General features: G+C 39.3%; 1 protein-coding gene across 1 annotated transcript in view; it reads right to left on the reverse strand.

Moving 5' to 3' along the window:
• The window catches only part of LOC145418813 (tolloid-like protein 1), a 148331-nt gene that overhangs the window by 74039 nt on the left and 59845 nt on the right, over nt 1-14447 (reverse strand). The gene's annotated exons all lie outside the window — the stretch shown is intronic.

Consider the following 14447-nt stretch of genomic DNA (forward strand, 5'->3'; position numbering starts at 1 on the left):
AGACACAGGTCTCAAAGGGTCCTTCTGTATACTTTAACTCTTTGGCTGTGGGGAGCTTGCCAACTAAATAATATGGATTGGCGTTAGTTCGAATTAACTGCAGAGTTGATAATTCACTGCCAAAGGTTATACAAAGTCTGTAACTCTTAGGCAAGATGTGTGTGTCAAACCTAAATGAAACCATCTGGCATTAGTCTGAACAAGATACAAAAATCGTAATTTGCCGCTAAAAGAAAATGTGCACAATTCTAAACCTTTCGGCTTTTAAGATATTACCAAATTCAATCTCTCAAGATGAGTTAGAAAGCACAGGAAAGTTTGTGTAGTGCAGCCAAAGAGTTAAAGTGAGGGATCCAACAAGAGGGTATTGAAGAAGGGCTTATTTTATGGCCCCACTTTGGGAAGTTGGTTATACTGAGGGGACTGTCAATAAAGGGAAAATTTATCACATATTTATAGTGAGATTTTTAAGGCACTCATGGGGAACGATTTAGCTCCCTGTGTAGCTTAAGTCGCATCCAAGATATATGTTAAGTTTCTAGATATCGTTCACACATAAATACTGTTAATTATAGGTTCAGATTTCCGGTTTCCTTCTAGAGAAACTCATAAGACTTAAATTTCTAAATAAATCGTGCAGATATAAATTCTGAACTATGTAGTGGTAATTTCCAGCTTTTATTCTTTTCTTCAGGCACTCATGGATGGACGCTAGGACTTGTATTCCTATTTAGTTCCATTCTTATGATAATGAAATGGAAGGCGATATTTTGATCATAGAAATCCATGCAGATAATAATGGTAATTTCACTTAGTTCATACTGATAGTTCCATTATTATTAGTATCAAATGGAAGCTTTAACATCCGTACAAACGAAGGTAATAGTTGTCTCTTTTTAGTTTTAGTTTCATTCTACTGACAGTCAAATATGGATGGATATTACATTTCATTTTTACAGTACATCTTTACAAATAAAGATAATGGCTGTTTTTGTTCATAGTCTTAGTTCCTTCATTATGGTCAACTGGAATGTTTTAATAAATGATGCACGTTCATTTTAGTACTTCAATTATTATTTTTTTATGAGCAGAAGACTGGTCGGGAAATTTACCTGTCATATGCTAACAGTTATTCAGAAAGAGAAAAGCTTTGGTCACGTACATATAAAACACAAAGATACAAATACAAATATGCAGTGTGGAATATTGTGAGACAGGAGTGTGCTGCCAAAGATTAATGGCATCGTTTTTAAAAGTGTACAAGAGAAAAATTTCCAGTGCAAGTATAATTCGAGAATGTGTAGTCTACGTGTTATTTTTAAGCTTATTTCAGTTTAAAATAGGAATTGGGAGTTGTGTGCAAAAATTTTTCCCTTTCCCTGTGCATATGCAAGTGTGGCCTCATCTTTGAAAATGTTTTCGTCAGTATATCCACATAAAATCAAGGCCTTAAAATAGTTCACGTTCTTGAGTAGGGATTCCTAAAACCGTAGTAATGCTTTGAGTAACTCTCCAAAGTATAAGCAATCCCACTGAACTACATTAGCCTGTTATTTCAAGTATTCAACAAAAATCAAGACACCAGAACACTTTAGGTCCTTGACCAGAGAATTTTAAAACTGTACTAATAATGAAACAATCCTGACTGATAATATTCCACATCAGCCACTCACTGGAACACACAGAATACAGTGAGCTTGAGGAACACCACAGCACAATAACAGAAACCACCCAGGCAAAGAACACCACATGCACAGCCCTATCCGCCCTCCCATGGCCCAGGAACACACACACACACACACATAGCCACTGAGGGGGTGGAGGGTTGGGGGGGTTCCAGACGATTTACAAGGGCCACCAACACACAGAAATATACTTTTAACGATGAGATAACCACGCCATGCTGCATTCCAAATTTTTTTTTTTCCGTAAGATCGATCGTAAGACAGCCAGGCACTATGATCATGCTTAGGTAGTAATTTAGGTTAGGTTAGGGTTGGTTAGGTTAGGTTGGAGTGGGGGAGATTAGAGTATGGTGAAATATTGCAGGATATGTTAGGTTAGGTTATGCTAGGTTAGGTTGGGTTGGGATAGGTTGGGTTGGGTTAGGTTAGGTTAGGCTAGGTTAGGTAAGGTTGGTCTAACGGATGTTAAAGACAGTGAGACGGGATATAAAAATGATTAGTTAGATCAGGTTAGTTTAGACAAAATGAAGTTAGTTTAGGTAATGGTGAGCTGCAATAGGTTAATGACAGCAGCTTTGGCGAGGCAGGTAAAGGTGAGGTAGGGTAGGTTCAGGTGAGACAGGTAGGGTAGGCAAGATTAAGCAGAGGTGAGGCAGCGTAAGTTATAGTGATGTAGTAAAGACGAATGTTGGACAGGGAAGATGTGTATGAGGTAGATGAGGGTGACGTAGAGTGGATGAGGTCAACGTGAGACAGGTGAGGTAGGTCAAGGTATGGGGGAGAAGGTTAAATTAGGTTAGACTGAAGAAGAGGAGGTCGGAGTGAGACAAGGAAGATAAGATTGAGGGAAAGTAGGTTAGAGTGAGAAAGTGGAAGTTAGGATGAGGAATGCCAGGAAAGAATAGGAGAGTTAAAAGTAGTGAGGATATAATCTGGTAATGACTGATGAACGCGTGAGGGTGAGGGAGGGATGAAGGAGAAGAAGGGGAGGGGAAGATGAGAATGGGGGGACTAGATGCTGGAGGAAACGGAATTGTGATGGGGAAGGAAGCCACAGGGAGGGGAAAAGATGAAAAGGAGGGAAATGCAAGAGAGGGAGGGGGGAGGAGAGAAAAAGGGACACGGGAGGGTGAAGAGAAATGAAGAGGAAGAGAGGTAAGGGATGAAGTGAAGGGAGGTATGTTGAAGAAAGAGGAGGGGAGGGGAAGGGTAGGGACTGGAGCGGAAGGTGAGAGAGGGATGGGGAAAGAAAATGAAAGGAAAGGAAGGGAGGAAAAAGATGCTAGGAAAGGGAGGTGATAGGATGGAAGATGCAAAAGGGAGGGAAGTGTGACAGAGGGAGGGGTGGGAAGGAGGGAGGAAGCCATGGGAAGGGAGAAGAGGGAGGGGGAAACGGGGGAGATAGGACGGAAAGGGGAGGAACGGGGAGGGGAATGGGGAGGGGGGGGAGCAATAGGAATTAATTTAAAAATAATTTTCAACATACCATGCTGGACCGTGTGTGTGTGTGTGTGTGTGTGTGTGTGTGTGTGTGTGTGTGTGTGTGTGTGTGTGTGTGTGTGTGTGTGTGTGTGTGTGTATTTTTCATTGCGATTCGTACATGTTCACTACTTTTTTCCTTTTTTTCCGTTTATTTTTACTCAGAGAGAGAGAGAGAGAGAGAGAGAGAGAGAGAGAGAGAAAGAGAGAGAGAAAGAGAGAGAGAGAGAGAGAGAGAGAGAGAGAGAGAAGGTTGAACTGAAGGAGAACGGGATATCAGAAGTACCGGAAAAAAAGAGAAAAATCAATGAGAGAGAGAGAGAGAGAGAGAGAGAGAGAGAGACAGCAGGGTACAAACTACGCTGAAGGGGTGAGTCGACGAGAATGTGAGGTGAAGTGAGAGTGAGTGACCGAAAATTATTGAGAAAGTGTACGAAACAAATTAAGATTGTGTGTGTGTGTGTGTGTGTGTGTGTGTGTGTGTGTGTGTGTGTGTGTGTGTGTGTGAGAGAGAGAGAGAGAGAGAGAGAGAGAGAGAGAGAGAGAGAATACGATATGATGAATGGGTGAGTTGGTAGGATGGACTGAATGAAAGAAAATTAGGCAACTTAGTAACAGAACCAAAGATTATGGGGGAGAGAGAGAGAGAGAGAGAGAGAGGAACGGATGGGAGAGGAGATGACAGGAGAAGAGAGCGAAGGAGAGAAGAGAAGTGGGGAAAAGAGAGAAGAGAAAGAGAGAGAGAGAGAGAGAGAAAGAGAGAGGCTTAAAGTCAATACCAGATAGAGCTCTCTCTCTCTCTCTCTCTCTCTCTCTCTCTCTCTCTCTCAGGGGAAAAGAGGAGAAATATGGGACAGAAAAAAGTGAGTGAGAGTAAGAGGAATACTCACAAAGCATCTAAATACAAAATAACAAAAAACAAATAATAATAATCATAATCATAATAATAATAATAATAATAATAATAATAATATAAGTAATAATAATAATATAAGTAATAATAATAATAATAATAATAATAATAATAATAATAATAATAATAATAAATTTACAAAAGCCGCACCCGACCATTTTATTTATTAACAACGGTGTGTGGGTATTATTTATATTACTCACAAACTAAACTTTTTATTGATTATTGTTAAGCGCACGAGAGGATGACTATCGTATATTTTATTCTTGCTTCCTCCAGGTCTTATTTTATCTTATTTATGAATCTCTAGAAGGTAAAGGAGTAAAGACGGGCACCTCTGACCCCTCTCGTTCGAAAAAAAGTCTAAAAATTATAATAGACATAGAATTACTTTGGGGTAGCAAGAATAAGTGTAAATAACAGGGGGATGACGTCAGCTACATCCTATTTATAAAAGAAAGCTCAAACAGAATACATAAATATAACATTAAATAAAACTCACACAGGCTAATCCTTCCATCCATCTTAAACCAGCCAGGAATATTTTTAACTTCAGTACCAAGGGCATCGTTTTTTCTTTTTCTTTTTTTTCTTACTTTTTTCTTTTGATAACACCAGGCAAATTTACTTACAAGACACTTCTGGCCTCCTTACAACTCCTTCAGTACCTGGACATTATCTATTTATCATATTTATTTTGTTATAGCCAATCAGTTTTATGTACCTGGCAGTGAAGGGACATGACAACAATACACTCTCACGATACTAAGCCTTTCATTCTCATCAATTGTGCTACTTCTATCTATCTCCAGTAATTCTCCATCTATCCATCTATCTATCTACAGTAATTCTCCATTCATCCATCTATCTATCTACCTATCTATCTATCCTCCCAGCTATAAAAAGGTTTTATGCAGGTATGGTTTGGGGAAAGGTGATTGGAAGTAAATCACACATGGGGTCATGGAACACACACACACACACGCAATTATTTCAAGGACAACTAAAATGCTGCATCAGGTAAGGGGATGGGTGAGCCTTAAATCCATCAACCCGGAAAAGCAATATTTTTTTCTTTCTTTCTTCCAGACAAATTTATTCAGAGTACAAGAGCAAGATAATGATGACTACTACGTTACATCTCACTCCAAGGTTTGTATTTACGTTGGTTAAGGACGCTCCCTAACACCTCTTCCTTAGCGATTTGTAATTGGATACGGCTGGTTGATATTATTTTGTGCTATGCCGAGTATAGTTGGACTGGTGTGATTTAAATGACAGAAGATAGTATGGGGGAATCATCAAAGTAAATCGCTTAGGAAGAAGTGTTAGTGCCCTAGTGTTCAAAAAGTCTCTCTCTCTCTCTTAGGCTGAGTACAATCGTCCGTAAATTGCAGGAGAAAAAGAAAAACAAACACGTAATTGGACTGGAGGAGTTGATTAGGCCGCCAATAAACGAAAAGAAAGTTGTTTTAAAATGAAATAAAGTTAGTGTAATAAATTAGAAACTATAATGAGTCCTGTGCCTATGAATATTCCTTACTAGACGCAGATAAAGTGAAAATAGGAGTGCAATAGACGTACGAGAGGAAGTGATGGAGGAGGTAAAGTGCTGGAGAGTGGAGGAGGTGGAGGAGGTGCGGAGTGCAGAGCGTGGAGGTTTTGAAGATGGAGAGAAGGAGATGAAGAGGCGGAGGAAACTGAAGAGGTGAAAGGGACTGGCGGAGGACATGGTGGAGTGAAAATTGGACTGGATTGAGCTGGAACGAGGAGGAGGAGGAGGAGGACGGTGATGGTGGAAGTAAGTGGTGGAGTGACAAGGCAGGTGGAACAACCATGTGGAAGCAGAAGGGATATGAAGGCGGAAAAATCGTATTCTAAATGGCTATAGAGATTTCGTAATAAATGTTTCTTGGCGATTTTTTTTTTCCTGAACATTACTCCCAATAACTTCTTTTGTGAGGTGTTGATATAAATTATGTAGACACTGCTGCGATATAAAACACAGGAAATTTAAAGGTGTAAAGCGGAAAGTAAATCGCTTAGAAAGAGGTGTTACAACGTCTTCCATGGTGCCTGGAATAGTGGCCAAATAAAAAAAACTGGCAAAGAAAAAAAAAAATCGCAAAAAAATCAGTTCAAAGAAATTTTTCCTATTCAGACCAAAGACGCTTTTTACTACACGTTTGCTAATTACAGACGATTTTATTTGGCCTAGGAAGATTTATTTATTTATTTATTTATTTTTTACTGAAGGGGCTAGATATTTCATTAACCCTTTCACTACAAAATACCTAAGAACAGATTTGTCTGGAGGTAGCGAGACTAAAATAAAAATACCTCATGTCACTGAAGCAGCTAAAGAACAGAGGAAAACAAAAATAATGAATAAAAATTGCTACAATCCTAAATTTAAAAAGTACATGACTAGTTAGAGAATTGCAAAAAAGAGTCAGATGTTTTTGAAAATTTGTCCAATGTATCCCTGACTATATGACCAATATTAAATAACTAGAGATTATATGCATGACATGAAAAACTTTAAACAAATAGCCCTGTTACGTTAAGAACCAATCATTTACTTCATTATAATCTACTGCTCAGTGTATTCCTCACTTAAGTTTCACAATAAATTAAATTCATTTACTTGAATAAAAAATCAGTTGTCGTCTGTATAATTTTTCATTCCAATGCCGAAAAAAATCATTACTGTTTACTTGACATCTGTTTCAAACTTAGTACTCCCCTAGTTCATTATTACTCAATTATGTAAGTCCTATTACTGACGTAGTCATGACGCAAACGTATATGGCCATGTATGAGGGTACTCGCACCCAGGTAAGAGTGAATGGAGATCTGAGTGAGGAGTTTTCCGTGAATGTTGGTGTGCATCAGGGGTCAGTTTTGAGTCCCATGTTGTTTATCATGGTACCTGAAGCCCTCTCACGTGACTTCAGAAACGAACTCCCGTGGGAGATGTTGTATGCCGATGATTTGGTGTTGATTGCAGAGAATGAAACGGAGGCGGAGGAGAGATTTAGGAAGTGGAGAGATGGTATGGGGCACAAGGGCTTAAGGGTAAATGCAGATAAAACAAAAGTGATGATATCTAGGATTGGTGGCGGTACTGTCAAAGGTGAGGGAGAATGGCCATGTGCAGTTTGCCACAAGGGCGTGGGAAGTAATTCCATCTTGTGCAGTGTTTGAGGTAGATTGCGAGATAATGCTGATTTTATGTGTGCGGCGTGTCGGGGAGAGCAGGCAGCGATTGTCAGGCGTGACAGGATTGAACTTGCTGATGAGTCTCTTGAGTGTTTGTAAGAGATTTATTTGGGAGACTTGTTGTGTGCTGGAGGTGGGGCTGGATGAGAAGTGGTTGGAAGAAGTTCAGGGAGCTGTTGCCTCTCCTGACAATGAGAGGACTCTCCCTACGTGCTAAGGGGTCTTTGTATGCAGCATATGTTAGGAGTGTGATGCTGTATGGCAGTGAGACCTGGGCAGTAAAGGAAGAGGATATTCACAGGCTCAAACGTACAGAAATGACAATAATGAGGTGGATGTGCAGTGCGTTCCTGCGTGCAAGGCCTTGGGAGGCTGGGTTTACGATGGAAGAGTTGAGAGGTAGGATGGGACTGGAGTGTATTGGTGTTGTGATGAGGAGAGGTAGATTGAGATGGTTTGGGCATATGGAGAGGATGAGGGATGATAATTGGGTGCAGAAGGTGAGAAGTGTTAATATTGGGGGTGGGGTTGCGAGGGGTAGACCGAGAAAGACGTGGGACGAGGTCATTAAGTGTGACCTCAGGGTTAAGGGACTGAACAGGGAGGCTGCCATAGACCGTGCAGCATGGAGCGCCGCCATTAGGTGACCAAGGCCGACGCATGCAAGCATGTTGGAGCCTTCAAAAACGAAACGAACACACACACACACACACAGACACACACACACACACACACACACACACACACACACACACACACAGAATTACCTTCAACAAACATAATCCGCTTACTATTTAAAGACACTGTAAACATGTAAATCTGTATAAATAATAAATAAGGGTTAACTTAATCAGCGACAGGAATTCAGACCGGATATGAGATTCCAGCAATTAACATTCTCATTTTTTATATTTACGAGCTTCATTGTGTTTAAATCTGTTCCTATATGCAAAGATTTTACATTTTTTTAGTTAATTATTGCAAACATGTATATTTACGATGAAGGGAAACAGGTTTTTTTTTTTTTTTTTATGAAGGATATCTCATAACCTCCTCTTAACGAATAGTTCATTCTTGCTGTTACCAGACAATATTACTCAACTTGGAATAAGCCCTCTCGAACTGCATGGTTTACTGAGGGCTACAGCTAACCCCGTCTACTTCAAAAAAATATATATATATAATAAATAAATTAATTAATAAAAAATAATTTCCAAAGTGGAATACGATTAGCAGTGATAGCAAGAATGAAATATATATCATGTTTGCAGACTGACGGGGTAAATTGCAGATATTAATGTATATAAATATAAAATTATGATCCAAAAAAAGAAATATTTAAGCTTTATGAAGGATAATGAGGTAAGTTAGGAATTATATCTTTAGAATCAAGGATTCTGGAAGGGAAAAACAGGTAATAAAAGAATCGGAAGCTGTTATACGAGGAAGAACTGGGTATTAGAGGAATTAGATTACATTACTTCATAACGGTACGCATGAATCATGAAAAACACACTTGTTGCATGAAAGGGAAACCAAAAATCGTGGCCTACTATATGAAGGAAAATAGATAATGTGGCCTATTATGAAAGAACCCTAAATGACAGCCTACTGTGCGCAGGGCAACAAAAATTTTAGTCTTAGTCTATGCTACAATAATGAGAGTTTATTGCATTTTATTTGAAGAAAATCAGGAACTGCAGGTTTGTATAAGAAGGAAACACAAGAACTGTGGCCAGTTATCTGCAGCTAAAAAATAAATAAAACTTACATGAGCAAGAGTATAAGACGATGGAAAACCAGAATTTGTATCCTCTTATGCCAAAGAAAAATATGTATTACAAGAAAAACAGCAACTGCAGTCTATTATCGACAAAGGAAATATATGCACTGTATCTTGTTATAATTTGAACGGAAAGAAAAAAAGTAGCCTATAAGGAAAAATCAGAAACTGTAGCCTGTTAGCCTATATGAAGGAACATCAGAAATTGTAGCCTGTGACGTGAAGGAAGATTTAGAAATTTTGTAGGCTGTTATATGGTGGAAATCGAAACTGTAGTCTGCTATATATAACTCAAACTGTAGTCTATTATATACGGAAAATCTGAACTCGCGGTTAATATATGGGGGACTGTAATCTACTCGTATGGAATCTGGGGATAATTAAGCACTGGAGGCAAGAGGCATATTACACTTGAGAAAAACCAAGAATTACAGGTTTTCTCTGCAGTCTGATAATCACTGTCGGGTTACTGAAAAAACCTACTATTTTAAAAAGACTTTACTGATATAATATTCACGTTTGTTCCTCCTGCCTCCAGACGATACTTTAAATCTGGATAAGGATTAAGGTAGTGACGGCGTTAAAGAAGGTGATATCAAACTTATTTGGTTTATTGTAAATGTGTAATGAGGTAAATGAAACTGCCAGTATGTGAGAAAAAACTAAAGAGGACAATAACGGATCGAAGACTTTAAGGAATATAATCAACAGAATCACTCTTCCTTAAGAAAACGCCCTGAACGAAAACCTAGAATCCTTTAATACTTGAGGAGAAAGATGCAAGATTCGCAATATCACATAAAATACTAGAAGTGACCGAATATAAAGGTGGATGAAAAAATGAATGCACAAATCACTGACACTAAATTCCTGACACATTCATTGTTTCAAACTCTTTTAATAAGATTCCACTTCAGGTAACCAATTTCTTTAACTGAACAAAGCATTAGGTTTTGATCCGTCAAGACAGTCGAAAGGAATTACAGACTGCAGCCGTGAAACTCTCCTAAGTATCTGCGTGGGTAAATTAGGGCAAAATATTACTATGAAAACTATATGTAGAAATAAACGGATATAATTAACCTATCCACAAACATGATAAAATATAATAATGGACTTTTTACTGTTACCATACTGTCATTACTTTTTCTTCTTTTTCTACGTGGTTTTGAAGCTCTTGCCAAGACTAAAAAAGTTACGACGAGTCAGCCAAAAATAATTTCCAAAAGACCGATTTGAAAAAAGCAAATAATTTTATAGTTTTACACAACGTTTTTACTTCATGTGCTTTTTATCTACTTAGTGTTTATGATTCTTGACAGACACTAAGAGAAAACAACCAAGCGTGTCTGGTTCACTGAAGGAAAAAAAAATGTTCACGGTCTCGAATCTGACTTATCTTGACAGTGAAGCCTCGTCCTCTGAACATGACTGAATGATAACTCGATTAATTCCCTTGTTTCCCTCAGACAACCCCGGCCACGCACCACACCTCGAATAGATAATCGTAGATGCATGAAATTCAGTGAGCCATAGTCTTGAAAATTAGTCTCCTTGTATACTAGTTAGATTTACCATTTAATCTGACTACACGCGGCCATCTACTGAGATAAAAGACTAGAGGGATATTTTCCAGGGTTAACCAGAGCAAATGCATGATGGTTGAACTTGGAATGGAAAGCTCCTAACTGCTTGGACTGTGATTCGTTTTACTTACTAATATTTTTTTGTTATAAGGTGCTAAATGCTCCTGCTTTCACTTCAACACTTCCAGAAGTGATGACACTTTAACAGCTGCTCTGAGGGGAATTGTGTGTGTGTGTGTGTGTGTGTGTGTGTGTGTGTGTGTGTGTGTGTGTGTGTGTGTGTGTGTGTGTGTGTGTGTGTGTGTGTGTGTGTGTGTGTGTGTGTGTGTGTGTGTGTGTGTGTGTGTGTGTGTGTGTGTGTGTGTGTGTGTGTGTGTGTGTGTGTGTGTGTGTGTGTGTGTGTGTGTGTGTGTGTGTGTGTGTGTGTGTGTGTGTGTGTGTGTGTGTGTGTGTGTGTGTGTGTGTGTGTGTGTGTGTGTGTGTGTGTGTGTGTGTGTGTGTGTGTGTGTGTGTGTGTGTGTGTGTGTGTGTGTGTGTGTGTGTGTGTGTGTGTGTGTGTGTGTGTGTGTGTGTGTGTGTGTGTGTGTGTGTGTGTGTGTGTGTGTGTGTGTGTGTGTGTGTGTGTGTGTGTGTGTGTGTGTGTGTGTGTGTGTGTGTGTGTGTGTGTGTGTGTGTGTGTGTGTGTGTGTGTGTGTGTGTGTGTGTGTGTGTGTGTGTGTGTGTGTGTGTGTGTGTGTGTGTGTGTGTGTGTGTGTGTGTGTGTGTGTGTGTGTGTGTGTGTGTGTGTGTGTGTGTGAGAGAGAGAGAGAGAGAGAGAGTAAGTACGCAGACAAGGAAGAAGCTAAGGTCTCAAAAAGCCTACTGCCACGCAAGGTAAATTGTAACTTTAACCTCCTGACAAAGTTCATGGCCATAATCGAGCCTAGAATACAATATGAAAGGGCTGTTATACGGAACCCAATGCTCTCTGTCCCACCTCTGTTTATGTTTCATTTGTGATGGATGTATAATGAGGCGATGGTCATGTTTTTGCGACCTTGCCCTTGACAGATGACCTTTTTCACGCAAAACCAATTATTCCGCCGATGGTCCTCATTTTTTTTTTCTGGTGCCATTTCATAATAGTTTTTCATTTTCATAATCTTGACCCTGATCCTCGACTTAATCATTATACCATTTTGCGGGCGTTCCATTTAAATAATTTTGCTATAATGTTGCCAGCTGACTGACAAGCATTAGCAAGCAAACCAAGTTGAATATAACGTCCCTAGTGGAGTTAAGAAAGATCTTGAGTGTAACTAATCAGAGGCAACTGTGGAAAGAAAAAATAGGCAGTGATTTGATGCCAAGATGAAATGATTCGAGTTGAAATTAGGTGCACATTATCCCATCAGCAAATACTGGCCTATACATACGAATCAGTACAATAAACCTTTCTGTTTATAATATCAAAGAGTCTGTTGTAAATCTAAGGGGTCATTTCAACGTTTTCTCATGGTTATAAAAATTTGCAGTGTAGGTTATCATGCTGTCTATACGGCACCTTCAGTTTTTTTTAGTACAAAGCTCCAAGTTTAGTAAAATTGTCTGAAAGAACCAAGAAGCGAAAAAAGAAGCCATTTGTGTGTGTGTGTGTGTGTGTGTGTGTGTGTGTGTGTGTGTGTGTGTTTATGATGACTTGCTAATTCCCTCATGGTCAGACTTTATTTTATAGATACATCAATGGTGTTCATTTACCCTATTCGCCACCATGATTTTTTGTTTTTTTTATTATTATTTTCTTGCCACTAACAGAAGTATCATTCAGTTTAGGGGGCTTCTCAGATTGAAGGGGTTACAATTTTAAAACAATAACCTTAAAGAGAGACAAACAGTTCTATTATATTTATAGAGATGTATAATTTAGATTACAGAATTCGTGTTACCCTAAATAGCTGCCAGATGTTGTAAATATGGGTGATTTGGAGACGGTTTGATTGTGGCCACCCCCTCCAGGATTAAGATGCCTGACTATAGATAGGCAGGCGGCAAACATGAAGCAAGATGACTGAGGAGGGGAGACAAGGATGAGGGCTGGTGGTAAGCAGGAAAGAAAGAGTGGAAAAAGAGGGGAAGGGAATGAAATAAGCGGATGAAGATGGCGGGGAGGGGGAGGGAAAGAACGAAGGGAATGGGCAAATGGGAAAGAGATGGAAGGAAGGAAGAGACTGGAGATGGATAAGGAGGAGTGTGGGAGGGAAAGTGGAAGAAAATGATGATGGAGAGGAAAAGGGGAAGAGAATGACGATGGGAGAGAAGGGAAGGGGCTGGGGAAGCGAAAGAAGAAAAAAAAATATACAGTTCTACACGTATATGCTTATAAATTAGACTGGGCTAAGGCAAATGACATATACATAAAAAAATTACTATAAATTAAAAAGAGAGAGAGAGAGAGAGAGAGAGAGAGAGAATATTCACAGCTCAACAGTCTCCATCAGCAAACAATTATCTTCCGTATAAAAAATAAATATAAAAAAAAACACTTATCCCTGAAGACGGCTCGAGAAGACAAAGCACCACATGAAAGCGAGCGGACAACTGCATGGAAAGAGGAGCTTCACCAAACTTCATTAACTTTATCTACATTTCACCACAGTCATGCCTTGGGTGAGATTCTTGCATATATTAACGAGTAGTTCCCTGCCGTAACTTAGATATCTTTCAACAGGAGGAACTAGGGACGTGGGAAGAGTCTACACATTTATTTTCCTTTTTCTTCCTTGTCAAAAGGTGAAAAGTGTTCGGAGACTCTGTGCTATATACAAAGTGTCCGGCGGGACATATGAGACATTCAGTGGGGTTATAGTACTGACAACTCTGAGTAAAAACAAATAACATATGAACGTGGGTACAATGTTCAACCTTTACGGAGATACAGTTTCCAATGACCTGCAGGATTATCCATGTTGGGTATCATTTTCAACCATAAAAGCATCAGGAACTGCAACTCGACGACAGATGAGAACTCGACCAATGTTGATTTTAAATTTTTCACACAAAGGTAGTCATTAAATAACATCATGATTTTAAAAAGTCAAGCGGGACATGTAGATTTTGGACAGTTTCTGCCATAGTGGTGTGTCTGTCTCCTGTCGAGCCGTTGTAATAATTGTCTTTGTATTTTGTAAAGCTGTAGAGAAACACCCATGATATTGCCGTCTTCCTTAACCCTTCCTGCACGGTGATGTATTTGTATTTCCTTCTTACTACGAACAGATAATATGATTCTTTTTACGTGAAACGAGTCGAACTTCCATTATCCTCTTCACTAGAACAGGTGTCCCCTATGGTAAATAAAATAATCTGGGGTGGCAAGGCTAAATCAACCAAGTACATCCCCGGAGTGAAGGTTTAATGGGTAACAAGCAATATGGAAAGTTTCTAAGTGTTTATTTATGGGTTTTCGCATACTGTAATCATCCTTCTGAAACAATAACAAAAAACTGGGAGTATTTGTCACACAAGAAAATAATCGAACACACAAACCTGTCAATTTAAAAAAGGTGGCGGTGTTTATGGAGCGAATAAAAGATAAATCACTTCTATGAGAATATGAGTGAAGGGGAGGGGAGCTGAGGGGATTACCGAAAGTTATCCCTCTGAGAATGAGTGAGTGAGAGGTGGAGGTTAGGGGAGAAGGGGAGGAATTTAACGAAAAGCAAAAATCCTATATGAAAGTGGGGGATGGAGATTTAGAGGAGGGGAGAGATTTAACTGAAACCGGAGAATGGTGGGGTAGG

Source organism: Coenobita brevimanus, chromosome 116 (genome assembly GCF_032717465.1).
Source record: "Coenobita brevimanus isolate Jiangsu-jjx chromosome 116, ASM3271746v2, whole genome shotgun sequence".
Taxonomy (NCBI): Eukaryota; Metazoa; Arthropoda; class Malacostraca; order Decapoda; family Coenobitidae; genus Coenobita; species Coenobita brevimanus.